We start from the raw sequence: 13,329 nt of genomic DNA on the forward strand, positions 1-13,329 counted from the left end.
AAGGAGATCCAGAAGCTCTCCGTCGAGCAGGCCACCATCTAGAAGCAACTCTCTGACCAGAAGGACCTTCTCGAGCGCAAGTGGGATCGGAGATTCACCGTGCAGGACGCCGCGTGCGAGGCCTCTCCGGGCGTCCTCGTTCCGTCTCTGTCTGTTGCGGACGGAGTCGAGGTGGTAGCCGACAATTGGGGCGGATTCTTCGAGCAGCCCGCCAACAACTGCTCCGACAACTGGGGTGGGCTATTCGAGCAGCCTGCCCACATGGAGGAGCCACCCGCCACCGATGCTGCTGACGGCACCGACATCACCCTCGAGTTCGACCCCACCGACCATGACTTGCTCCCGGGAGCCGACTCCCTCACCGACATATAGGTCCACCAGTTCACCTCCACCAACCCCGACGCGCCACTCGACGTCGTCCAGAAGCTCGCCTAGTGCGGCCTCGTTGACATCGAGTGCATCCCCGCTCTGCGGCCTTCTCCACTAGCTCCTTCATAACCGTGCACGCCTCGATCCTCACGCGCGAGGAGTTCGTGTCTAGAAAAGGCGGCGACGCCACGACTTACCCCGCGCCCAATGCCGCCATCTTCGCCGACCAGATCCACTACAACGCCGACGCCGAGCCGGACCCAGAGCCCAAGGCCGAGGCCTCCGTGGGTCGGAGCACGCAGATGATGCTCGCGAAGGGCCAAATCCTCTCCGTCTCCTCCAGTCCAATCGTCTCCAACCCCGCATCCTCGTCGGGGCATGCCCGCCGCGCGCCACACCCCGCCAGCGCCGCGCCCTACCCACTGGTCGCGCTCAAGGTTTGTGCCGCCGCCGACTCGCCCTACGGGGTCTACTCCGAGCACATCGCCGTCTCCCACATGCTCAGCATGCGGGCCCGTGCGTGCTCGGCTTCGAGGTAGTAGCAGGCCCACGGGCAGGTCCCCGTCCCTCGTCGTCGGCGCTCCACCGGCATGAACGTCGTCTTCGTCGGCGCTGAGATGGCACCGTGGAGCACGACCGGTGGCCTTGGCGACGTCCTCGGCGGCCTCCCAGGTGCCTCAACCCCAAGCCCTGCCATGTTGAGTTCGATATCTCTGGAGCATGCCAGCTTGGGTTCATGCCAGGTGTTCGAGGAATTGTCACTGCATGCAGACATCTTCTACAACATCTGCATTGGCTTCGAGCTGTCGAGTCGTATGTCACTGGGAGTCGATCAACACCAACCATGGCCACCACCTGACGAACTGAGGTTGACGGGTTGTGATGCTGAGTTATGACCTACACCATGGCTGTCGTTCTACATGGCTGTGAGGAACTCTACCACGGGTCACCCTGGCCGACTCTGGAAGCCCCCATGGTATGTATCAACTCAACAACAAATCTGGTGTGTGCTTCCTGCACTTGTAGAGTCTTGGAAATGCTTGATGAGACCAATGAGATTCGTTGTTTTTCATGTACCTCTTGGTATATCATTGCTTGATCCTGAGGTGATGAATGCATCTGTTCTTAGCAAGCTGAAAATAGTTAATCATGGAAGAGATTGTGACAGAGGTGTTTCTAGTGTGCACATTATAGTTCATACTAGTATAGCTTCTCAACCATGGCTGACACCTACACAAGGTCAATCTGTTCAGATGAAGCTCTGCATTGATATCAGTTTTGATGCAGTCCATCTCAGGCCAATCCCTTGGCCATTTTTCTGTGGTTATGCAGCCCCTGTGCACTTGAAGACATCACTTTCAGTGAATACTATGCTTGTGAACTCCACTCAACTCTATTTGGGTTTCTGGTCACTGATCTATTTAGGATGGGTTGCTGTGCAGTACAAGCCTCCATAGCCCCCACCCCAAAGCAACGGGACATGGTTTCAGTTATCGTGAGTTTTGTGATTAGCTGCTCATTGGGCCAGTCTACAGTTCCATTCTTCCATTATGTAAGCTGTCAAGAGTGCTGGAAACTTTGGCTGGAGTTACTTCAAAATGCAGTGCAAGTTGCTGGACTCAACGATATCAAGTTGTCATGCACATGGTTAAGGGTATACATGATTCAGTTGTTTCCTGGAAAGCTTCAGGCTCTGGCTATAATTCTTCTGCATCTCATCAATGATAGAAGAGCTATGCTGCCACTTAGTGTTGGTCAATGGGGCATGATTCTATCACGTGCATACATGCTCAAAAGAGAATTTCTGGTGGAAGGTGAACATCTCGTTGTTACAGTAACATCTAATATGCAACAACTATTTCAGTGTTGTCCACTTGAAGTAGCAGGAATGCACGTTGTTGGTGTGTCAGCAACTTTGATGGAAACTGGACTTCTTCAAATTACAATTGTTCGCTGTTCTTGCCATTTGCTTGCACTGGTAGCACTCATGGATGGACAAGCTGATTTTACAGTCACATATAATTATATACACACTTGCTGGGACTGCAATTCCCTCGCAACCCTTGTATATGACAAGTATTTGGAAAATGCTGCTTTACTCAGAACCAATTCAATTGCCAGCAAGATGAGTACATTTGTTGCCTGCTCTTGTCGATGGCATCCTTGTTTCTATTCTACTCCAACTGAATGTGATCGTGTGATTCATCACTCAAGGATGACGAAAAGACATGGACAACAAACGTGTGATGTCATTCTGCATGCTGCTCCAACTGCAGAGGCAAAGGAACTTCTCCAATTACCTTCTTCTATGGGGATCAAGATCACATTTCTGATCCAAATCAGGTGCTCGCAGTTTCCCTGGGATCCTAGTGGATCCTAACTTCTCCACCGGTTTGGGGGCAAGCCGAATTTTAAGAAGGGGGAATGTCAGGGATATGTGTAAGATGGAATGTCAGGGATATGTGTAAGATGGACTGTTAGGTGGGGCTGGACTGTCAGACAGAAGCAAAGGCAAGGCCAAGCCAATACAAAGGGCCAGGATGGCAAGAGGAAGGGCATCGAACAATTACGAGAAAACATAGTACCTCTCCCTAGTTACTGATCTTCTTCTCAACTCTCTATCTCTCTTGTACCCGGATTCCTATCTCCAGTTCCTTCTAGACCTATATCCTAGCACCTTATTCCCTTGCTTGTTGATTCCAACCACCCTTTCCTCTGAGGTCCTGTACTTTCCTTGCCTAAATCAAGTTATCTGTGAACCAATCTAGTAGAGTTGCTAACAACAACACATATCACTCGTTTCCCCATGAGAACAACGATTGTTGCACCGTAGGAAGCCGAATGTGTGCACGACCAAGATACTTATACAAGTATGCACGCAAGCCGAATGTGTGCACGTTATTTCTGTAATTCCTTTGAAATTGAGTATTTTTTTGTAATTCTCATTAAAAAATGTATTAAAAATTATGCTCTAACATGGCATGCGCCTAGTCTAGCCGGACAGTATGACCTGGCCATCCAAGATGTGTCGTACACGTGCGATTGTGTTAAACTTATATTTTCCTCATGTCACGTACTCCCATATGTTATATTACCGTGCAACTTAATTCAATTGCTTAGCACAATTGACCTATGTGAGCAAAATTTTATTAAGAGTTGGGAGGAGCATACCAAATAACAGCAACTTGACGGTTTTATGATAGAAGTGGCATTAACGAAAACACAAGTTTCAAATAATGGCACTAGGGGTCGGTCACTTCTCACTTCACCGAAAGCTGAATCATCATAAAATGCAGTATGCCCCCACATACCATATTATCTCCTACAACTACAACAAAAAAGAATAAAGTGTGGACACCGTTTTGATGTGATAATTGCCTTGGTTCGTCCGTCTGTCACCCCATGTGATCGATCCCACCTCTCATGTTGTCCAATGGGCGAGCGAGAAAAGAAAAGGCGCGATAGAAAAAGAAACTGCTCTACTGTAACAGAACCGACCAATTATACGAGATTAAGTAAGGAAATCTTCCACCGAATCAGATAATTTAGCAAACTTAAGCCCGTATAACCCGGTAGTCTGTGAAACCACGAAGGATTTCAAACCAATCAACATACAAACCAAGATCGTACAAGTTTAGCAATCACCGTCACATGTTACATAGAGTTTGCAATGACAGTTGGATACATCGGAGTTTAGAACATAAAGTTATTACAACCCAAGTTCAAACTGAAATAGCAGAAGCAAATAGTTTTAAAGACACACACACTTTTGGTTCAGATACAGTGCCAGTAGGTAGTCACCTCCAACAAAAGCATCAGATGAGAGATACGGAGTGACCATTGCCCTTGGTCCTAGTTGTCGCCCATCGCCGGGTACAGGCAGTTAATGCAATAGCCGTAGTACATTTGACCATCTACAACAACAATGGGAACAACGCCCTGAGTACGAGAAGGTACTCAGCTAGACTTACCCGTCTTAAACCAAAATAAAGCGACACCAAGGATTATGCAAGGCTTTCTTTAGTGGGCTAGCTGACTCGTTTGCGAAAAGCATAAGCTATCATGAAGAAACCATTTTAAGTACTTTGCATCATCTTTATTATGACCTATCCATCTAGGTAAGCACCTATACTATAGCAATCACTGGATTAACCAATAACATCCAGTTACCAACTTAGATTTAGCATATCCCATACCATCTAGATAACCATCAGTGTTCCATCATAATTACTACGATGATGTAGCTCGAGTCAAGTGCTCACTATCCAGGAGCGATGACGATTCGAATCGATTTCTAACCAGCTGGTGATTTATTCCTCACACAAACCACACTCACCGATCAAGTGAGCTATAGATCACTAATGACACTTTCCAAGTAGCCGCGGGATAACAGTCATGGACCGCACTACCCAGGGACCGCTCGACAGCTAGGACGCACCTTGGGCTCACTTTTCGCGTCCCCGTCATACCCCCTTCAGCACCAGTCTGCCAATCCGAGTTTATCCTGGCTCGAATAGTGTCACTAGCTTCACGGTCGAAAGGTACTTTATTCGGCCAACTAAATGTGAGGCATACATTCAACATGACAAGAGGGATGAGCAACGATCGGTCCTTAATCGATACAGACGGAAAACTAACAACACCCCAGAATCCTATCTGGTTGCCTCCAACTTTTCTGTCCCGTCTCCAATTATCCATCCCACATGGTTAATTTTAGGATATCATTCTTTTCATAGCTAAATTCTTCCAGTAACTACCAATAAATTTAGGTGACCGGAAATCACCGATCGCTACCGGTCTAAGCAAGGCTAAGCAGTTATTTGATCCTGACCTAACAGGGTAAAAAGGTAATAAGGTAGGCAAGGATAGTAATAAATGCATCAACGGTTTTAATCAACTCCTACAACTTAATGCAACAATATATAAACTCATATATAGAAAGAATTGCTTTTATAAAGTAGGATACTTAGAATGCTCCGGAGCTTTCCTCGTTCGAACGAACTAGGTTGATGATCCATGCACTCAGGCAAGTCCTCTCCTTGCTCCTCTTCCTCTGGCACCTCCTGTGCCTGGATTTTTTGTGGATCTGTCCTAGTCTGCTCTTCCTAAACTGCTACTAGCAACTCCTCCTGCGATCCTGTATGATGCAAATGTATAAGTGCTCATGCATAGGTGCATCGGAGAGATGACATGTAATGATCATGATGCATGGAATGTAGATGAACATATTTAACTTTATTGGACATAGTAGAAGTAAAGCTCTTCTACAAGGTAGCCAACATCATCCAAGAATATGTACTACTATACTACTACTACAACCACTGTACTAACATGCCAAGTCACCACAGCAAGCTAAGATGCTTCAAAGATACACCAAAGCAAACATTATTAACTAAACATGCATTAAAAGCTAAGATGCTTCAAAGATACAACAAATACAGTGGTTGTAGTAGTAGTATAGTAGTACATGTTCTTGGATGATGTTGGCTACCTTGTAGAAAAGCTTTACTTCTACTATGTCCAATAAAGTTAAACATGTTCATCTACATTCCATGCATCTAGTTTGCCATTGAGTTAATCCCTGGAACACCACCGATCTCAAGAAGGCCTTATCGGATGCCTCCAAATGAATTAGCCGAGTTGAAAAAACAACTCCAAGATCTGTTGACTAAGGGTTTAATTTGTCCAAGTTCATCGGAATGGGGATGTCCCGCACTGTTCGTGAAGAAGAAGAAGGATAACTCCTTACGGATGTGCGTGGACTACCATCCCATGAGTATTTAAAACCAAAATTGTGTTTAAAACTAAGGTTTAAAACTTAATAGTGTGCCAGTGGTCATATCCTGTATGCCCAGTTAAGGACTCTAGGTGGCTTATTTAAGTACTGACTTGGGGGTCTTTGCATCATATTTCTATTTCGTTGCTCATACGGCGTGCTATTATATGAGTGCCATTCACTTGAGTGGTAATGTATGGATCCATTGCCTCTACGTCTCGGTAAGTGAGAGTTGTGAGAGCATGATCGGATACACTGTCGATCTAGGGAAGTGCTTATATGATGCCGGGTTATTTACATGCCATACGCGTGTTTGTATGAAGGTATCCAATGTGTGGGGAATTCCGTCCTGTGGTGACAATGCCATCGATAGGACGATGGTTCGGGTAGTTGCTATCATTGTACACGTATCTGGGGATGCGTGTAGAGCGAGTAGATTACTTTACTGCTTTCATGCATATTTTTCATACTATTAGGGTTTGGGCTGAAGTGGATCTTTTGCAGGTACATAACAGTGCTATCGTGTAGTACATATTAGCTACGTTTATGAGAGACTGTTGTATGCTATCGTCTATGCCGCTAGCAATTGTTATTTTTCCTAAGTTTGTGAGAACGTACGGAACATGCATGCATCATATTGTTACATATCATTCATGGCATTGTTTCTTCCCTTATAACTTGATTATCTCATTTTGATAAAAATGACAACTTAACCTTGTTCTCACGTGGGTAAAAACAAAAAATTCTGCTACAAATGGCACGCACAAAGCAGACCGCTCGCAAGTCCACCGGAGGCAGAGCTCCCCGCCATCAGCTTGCTCCACATACCCGTCAGCACCACACATTTCTTGGAGAGTTTGGGATGCCTACACTCTTGTGGAGAGTGCTCAGCTATGTAGGCTATCCTGATAGAATGGAGCCCCGCTATTTCTAGACAAATGAGCAATTGGGGGAAGGTCTCTTGGTTACTGTGGAGGCCATTATTCATCCCCGAGGTGATGGTTCTGAGTGGACTGGTTGGTGTTATGAGTCAACTGGTAGGACCGCTAAAGAAGCAGCTGACAGGGTAGCCTTTGGGATACTGAGGGATATCATGGATCATTTTCCTCAGGAGTTGGTAGCCGCTATAGTTGGAGTCTTTCCGAGGGGCAACCCCTCCACTGACTCATGGCAGCAAGCAAGAGGAAGATATCTAGAGATTGGTGCAGCAGAAGGATAGAACAGTGATAACCCTGCTATGAGCGCCATGTTTGCAGTGATGAAGGCTTTCGATGGAGTAGAAGGTAGCCTGAGACATGTGTCTAGTGCTCTTGGTTAGGCCTACGATGACCGACGTCAGCTTCAAAGGGATCACGACGCCGAGATTGAGAGGCTCAATGCAGAGATGGCTCAGTTGACTCATCAGAGGGATCAGGCGACCCGGAGGACTGGAGTCTATGAGGGAGACATACATGCACTGAGAGAGCAGGTTGAGCGTCTGACCACCGCCAACAGGAACACTGAGCACATGTTGATCCATGTGCTCCACCAGAGGAATGAAGCCTGGTCTGCAGAAGATGTTCTGAGAGCTCGACAGGTTGAGCTGGAGCAGCAGCTGGCCAATGTAGAAGAGTACAACGGCAACCTACATGAGGAGGTTCATTAGCTAAATAACCAGCTCCACCCTTATGTTCCTCCTAGAGTAGCAGAGATGGATCTAGATGAGGACGAGGATCCCGAAGAGCCTAAGGCACCAGCTGATGATGACAACGATGATGTTGATAGTGACAATGTCGACATCTTTGACTTAGACAGCGACCACGATGAGTAGGCTAGTAGTTGTTGCGCTAGCTAGTAGGGGTTCGTTTGCGATGACCTTTTGCATGGTTGGCATGTTTGGCATGTAATAATGAGTAGAAAGACTAAGACCTTGATGTAATGTTGGAAAACTTGGATGTGTTTGTGGCGATATCTGAATGTCAAAAGTCCAGTGTATGTATGCTGGCAATTTGGTTGTAATGGACGCGATGTGTGTGCTTAAGTAATCTAATTAGTGATGTTGTGTTAATTGGAATGACTTATTGTGCTCCTGTTTTATTGTATGAATTTATTCTCTATAGTGAATTCAGTACGACATAATTTTTTATTCACCTGCAATTTCTACAACATCGCCTAATAATTACTGTTGCTGAAATATGCAGATGCCAAACACTCATCGTACTATGTATGACGCTACTAAGGTAGGTGGCAGTGCCCCTAGGAATGAGAACCATGATCCACCACCACCTCCTCCTCCACCGTACACCGCGGAATAGTTCTTCGCACAGTTCCTTAGAAGTCAACGCAACATGGAGAGCATGCAGCAGAACATGGAAGCTACATTGCGCCACATTGCTGACAACACCCGCCATGGGTTAAACCTAGGTGGACATGAAGTGAATTAGTATAGCAGTTTCAAGGACTTTATGGACACCAGACCACCAATTTTCAAAGAAGCGACAGAGCCATTGGATGCAGAAGAGTGGATAAACACCATGGAAGATAAGTTTCGTGTTCTAAGGATGACAGAAGTGTTGAAGACTGAGTATGCAGCTCATCAGCTACAAGGCCCTATAGGAATGTGGTGGAAGCACCACCACACCACTTTTCCCCCCAATGCCCATATTACTTGGAGGGAATTCACTGAGGCTTTTCGTGGAGTTTATATTCCACCTGGTTTGACAGAAATGAAGTTTGGAGAATTTCTAGCACTGAATCAAGGCACCAAGACTGTGACATAGTATCTACATGCATTCAACAATCTAAGTCGCTATGCCTCTGACATGGTGAATACCGATACCAAAAAGATCGCTAGTTTTAAGAGAGGTCTTAATCCCAAGATAATGAAGCACGTGGGTACCAACACGAGAACTGGTTTCAATGACTTTGTTAGTGACTGCTTAAAGCAAGAAAAGAACAACAATGTATATGCTACATCTAAGACTCGCAAGAGGGCTTTTGAGTCAGGTCCATCCCAACCAAGGGCCCTGATGGCAAATCGTTCTGCGTATCGTCCACCTGCCCCTGGTGCAAGGTTCAGGCCACCCTAGCGGAGGAATCAGAATGCCCAGTAACCTCAGAGGAATAAGAAGCCATTCAAGATGGCGGTGCCACAAGCCAAGATTGGACAAGGTAGTTCATCTGGAGCTGCTACTCAAGTAAGAGGATCGTGTTTCAACTGCAATCAACCTGGGCACTTTGCAAAGTTTTGCCCATATCCCAAGAAGCAGCAGAATCAGTACCAAGCTCGTGTGCACCACACCACCATTGATGACATCCCAGAAGGAGAGCCCATGATAGCTAGTATGTTTTCTATCAACAATCATCCTACAGTCATTTTGTTTGATTCTAGATCATCTCATTCATTCATAAGTCAAGCATTTGCAAGAAAGTATGAGCAAAAGATAGTTGAATTAGAATGTGCTTATCGAATAAGTTCAGCTGGGGCTGATATGTTAACTAATCAAATAATCCAGGGGGTAACCCTGAGTATAGCAGACAGGTAGTATAAGCTTAACTTGATAGTTATGCCAGAGCTAGTTCTGGATGTGATTATGGGAATAAACTAGATGAAGAAGATGGGAGTAGTAATTGATATTGGAGAAAGAAGCATTTCTCTCAAGGAACCTATTGGAGAAGGTACATTTCAAGTAACCTTACCTCGGAGAATAGATCTGGCCAGCACAACTTGTGCAGTCCAAACTACTCTTCTAGCCAATATTCCAGTAGTATGTGAGTTTTCGAACGTGTTTCCATATGAGTTACCCGGTCTTCCACCGGACAGAGATGTTGAGTTTGCCATTGAGTTAATCCCTGGAACACCACCGATCTCAAGAAGGCCTTATCGGATGCCTCCAAATAAATTAGCCGAGTTGAAGAAACAACTCCAAGATCTGTTGACTAAGGGTTTAATTCGTCCAAGTTCATCGGAATGGGGATGTCCCGCACTGTTCGTGAAGAAGAAGGATAACTCCTTACGGATGTGCGTGGACTACCAGCCACTGAATGCGGTGACAATTAAAAACAAGTATCCTCTACCTCAGATTGATATCTAGTTTGATCAATTGTCAAAAGCCAAGGTGTTCTCCAAGATAGATTTGAGATCAGGGTACCATCAGATCAAGATTAGACCACAAGATATACCCAAAACCGTGTTCTCCACCAGATATGGTTTGTACGAGTATCTTGTCATGTCCTTTGGTTTGACAAATGCTCCTAAATACTTTATGTATCTGATGAATTCGGTCTTTATGCTGGAGTTAGATAAGTTTGTGATTGTGTTCATTGATGACATTCTTGTATACTCAGAGAACAAATAGGATCATGCAGAGCATCTAAGAATGGTCTTGACTAGACTCAGAGATCACCAGCTGTATGCTAGGTTTAGTAAATATGAGTTCTGGCTGAAGACAGTTTCTTTTCTCGGTCATGTGTTATCTGAGAATGGAATCTCAGTGGATCCTAGTAAGATACAAGAGGTTATGGATTGGAAGGCACCAAGCACAGTTCATAAGGTTCAGAGTTTTCTTGGATTAGCCGGTTACTATCGTCGTTTTATACCAGACTTCTTGAAGATTGCCAAGCCAATGACAAGTTTACTATAGAAGGATCATAAGTTCGTTTGGATAATAGAGTGTGAGGCAGCTTTCTGCACCTTGCGGAATTTGCTAACCACTGCTCCTGTTCTGGCGCAACCGAATATAGAGAAGCCGTTTGATGTGTTTTGCGATGCATCAAAGAATGGTTTAGGATGTGTTCTGATGCAAGATGGAAGGGTCATTGCTTATGCCTCATGTTAGTTGAGGAAGCATGAGGTTAACTATCCTACACATGATTTAGTGCTTGCGGCCATTGTGCATGCTCTAAAGATTTGGAGACACTACTTGCTTGGGAATGTGTGCAATATCTTTACAGATTATAAGAGTCTCAAGTACATATTTACTAAGTCTGAGTTGAATATGCGACATAGAAGATGGTTAGAGCTGATAAAGGATTATAATCTGAATGTGCACTATCATCCGGGAAAGACAAATGTAGTAGCAGATGCCTTAAGTAGGAAGTCACAATCTCTTGCTATGCAACCGTTGTTTGAAGATGGGTTTAATTTGTTGCATCCTGCTGTGTTGCATAATATCTAGGTTAGTTGTACCTTGGAGAGCAAGATCATTGAGGGTTAGAAAACAGATAAGGGAATATTCCATATCAAGGAGAAAATGAAGAAAGAACCGACCAAGCACTTTAGAGTGGACGAACAAGGAGTGTTATGGTTTAAGGACCGTCTGGTTGTACCTAAAGATCGAGAGCTCAAGAACAAATTGATGGATGAAGCTCATCACTCTAAGTTGTCTATCCATCCTGGAAGTAGCAAAATGTACCAAGAATTGAGACCTCGTTATTGGTGGACGAAGATGAAGAAGGAGATTGCAGCGTATGTTGCTCGTTGTGACATGTGTTGTAGAGTGAAAGCTCTTCACATGAGACCTGCAGGAATGTTGCAACCTTTGTCAGTACCAGATTAGAAATGGGATGATATAAGTATGGATTTTATCACCGGTCTTCCCACCACACCAAAGGGGAATGATTCGATTTGGGTGATTGTAGATCGCCTTACCAAATCAGCTCACTTTTTACCAGTTAAGAACGCTTTTCGACCCCCTCAGTATGTTGAGAAGTACATTGCAGAGATTGTCCGATTACATGGTATACCAAAGACTATCGTGTCTGACCATGGGTCACAGTTTACCGTTCATTTTTGGGAGCATCTTCATAAAGGTTTGGGTACTAGCTTGGTTCGTAGTATAGCTTACCACCCACAGATAGATGGGCAGACAGAGCGAGTTAATGCTGTTCTTGAAGATATGCTTAGAGCTTGTGTGTTATCGTCTAGGGGTTCATGGGAATCATGGTTACCTTTGGCAGAGTTTGCTTACAACAACAATTACCAAGAGAGTATCAAGATGGCTCCATTTGAAGTATTGTATGGCAGGAAATGTAGGACACCATTGAATTGGGTTGAGCCTAAAGAGAAAAGGTTTTACGAAATCGATTTTGTTGATGAGGCTGAGAAAAAGGTCTGTATTATCCAACAAAACATGAAAGCGGCATAGTCATGCTAGAAGAGTTATGCAGATAAGAGAAGGAGACCGCTAGAATTTCAAGTTGGTAACTACGTTTATCTGAAGGTTACTCTAATGAAGAAAGTACAATGGTTTGGAGTAAAGAGAAAGCTCGCTCCTAGGTTTGTAGGACCATACAAGATCATAGAGAAGAAGGGTTCCGTGGCTTATAAGTTATAGTTACCAGAAGCGATGGGTTTGATCTTTCCAGTCTTCCATGTATCATAGTTGAAGTGCTTGCGTGTTCTGGAAGAGAGAATAGAACCTCAGGGCATTCGGATCAAATCAGACTTGGAATACCATGAGCAACCGGTTCGAGTTTTGGACACTAAGGACTGAGTCACTCGGAATAAAGTGGTGAGAACATATAAGATACAGTGGAGTCATCACGATGATGGTGATGCGACGTGGGAAACAGGAGAATATCTGCAAAACGCTTATAAGGATTTTTATAACAAATGGTTCGTAACTCAAAATCTCAGGACAAGATTCTTATAAGGGGGAGGGCTGTAACACCCTGGTGTTAAGCATGCATTAGCATTTTGCAAATCATGAGCATAATCATTATTATGCATTCATAAGCATGACATGAAATATAGAATTGAAACATACTAATGAAACATGTATGTTGCATAGTTTTGTTTTAATAGATTGGATGCTATATTTGTTTTGCCATGTGTGTACCTAGGTTGATCACTTAGACCACTTAGAAGTAATTAGGATGCGATTTGGAGCAAGGTGTATATTCAAAGTTATCTTAAAATTTTGCTTTTAAAAATAATCTTCTAAAAATAGGGTTTTTGATTTAAATTAACTTTAAATCTATAGTTCAAAATCTAATTGAATTTTGGTCTTACTCTTTTTGGCAAAGTTGTAGAGCTTGAAAAATGGAGCAACTTTTGTTTTTACACCAAATCTTGAAAATGCTTTTAAGTTGCTCAAAATGATGAATTTGGGGCTGTTTGAATTTTTTTTAAAAAAAAAGAGAAGGGAGCCTGGCTTAGCGGGCCGCGCCCTCGCTTCTCGGCCCACGGTCGAAGCCAGCCCGCC

Source organism: Miscanthus floridulus, chromosome 18 (genome assembly GCF_019320115.1).
Source record: "Miscanthus floridulus cultivar M001 chromosome 18, ASM1932011v1, whole genome shotgun sequence".
Lineage (NCBI taxonomy): Eukaryota > Viridiplantae > Streptophyta > Magnoliopsida > Poales > Poaceae > Miscanthus > Miscanthus floridulus.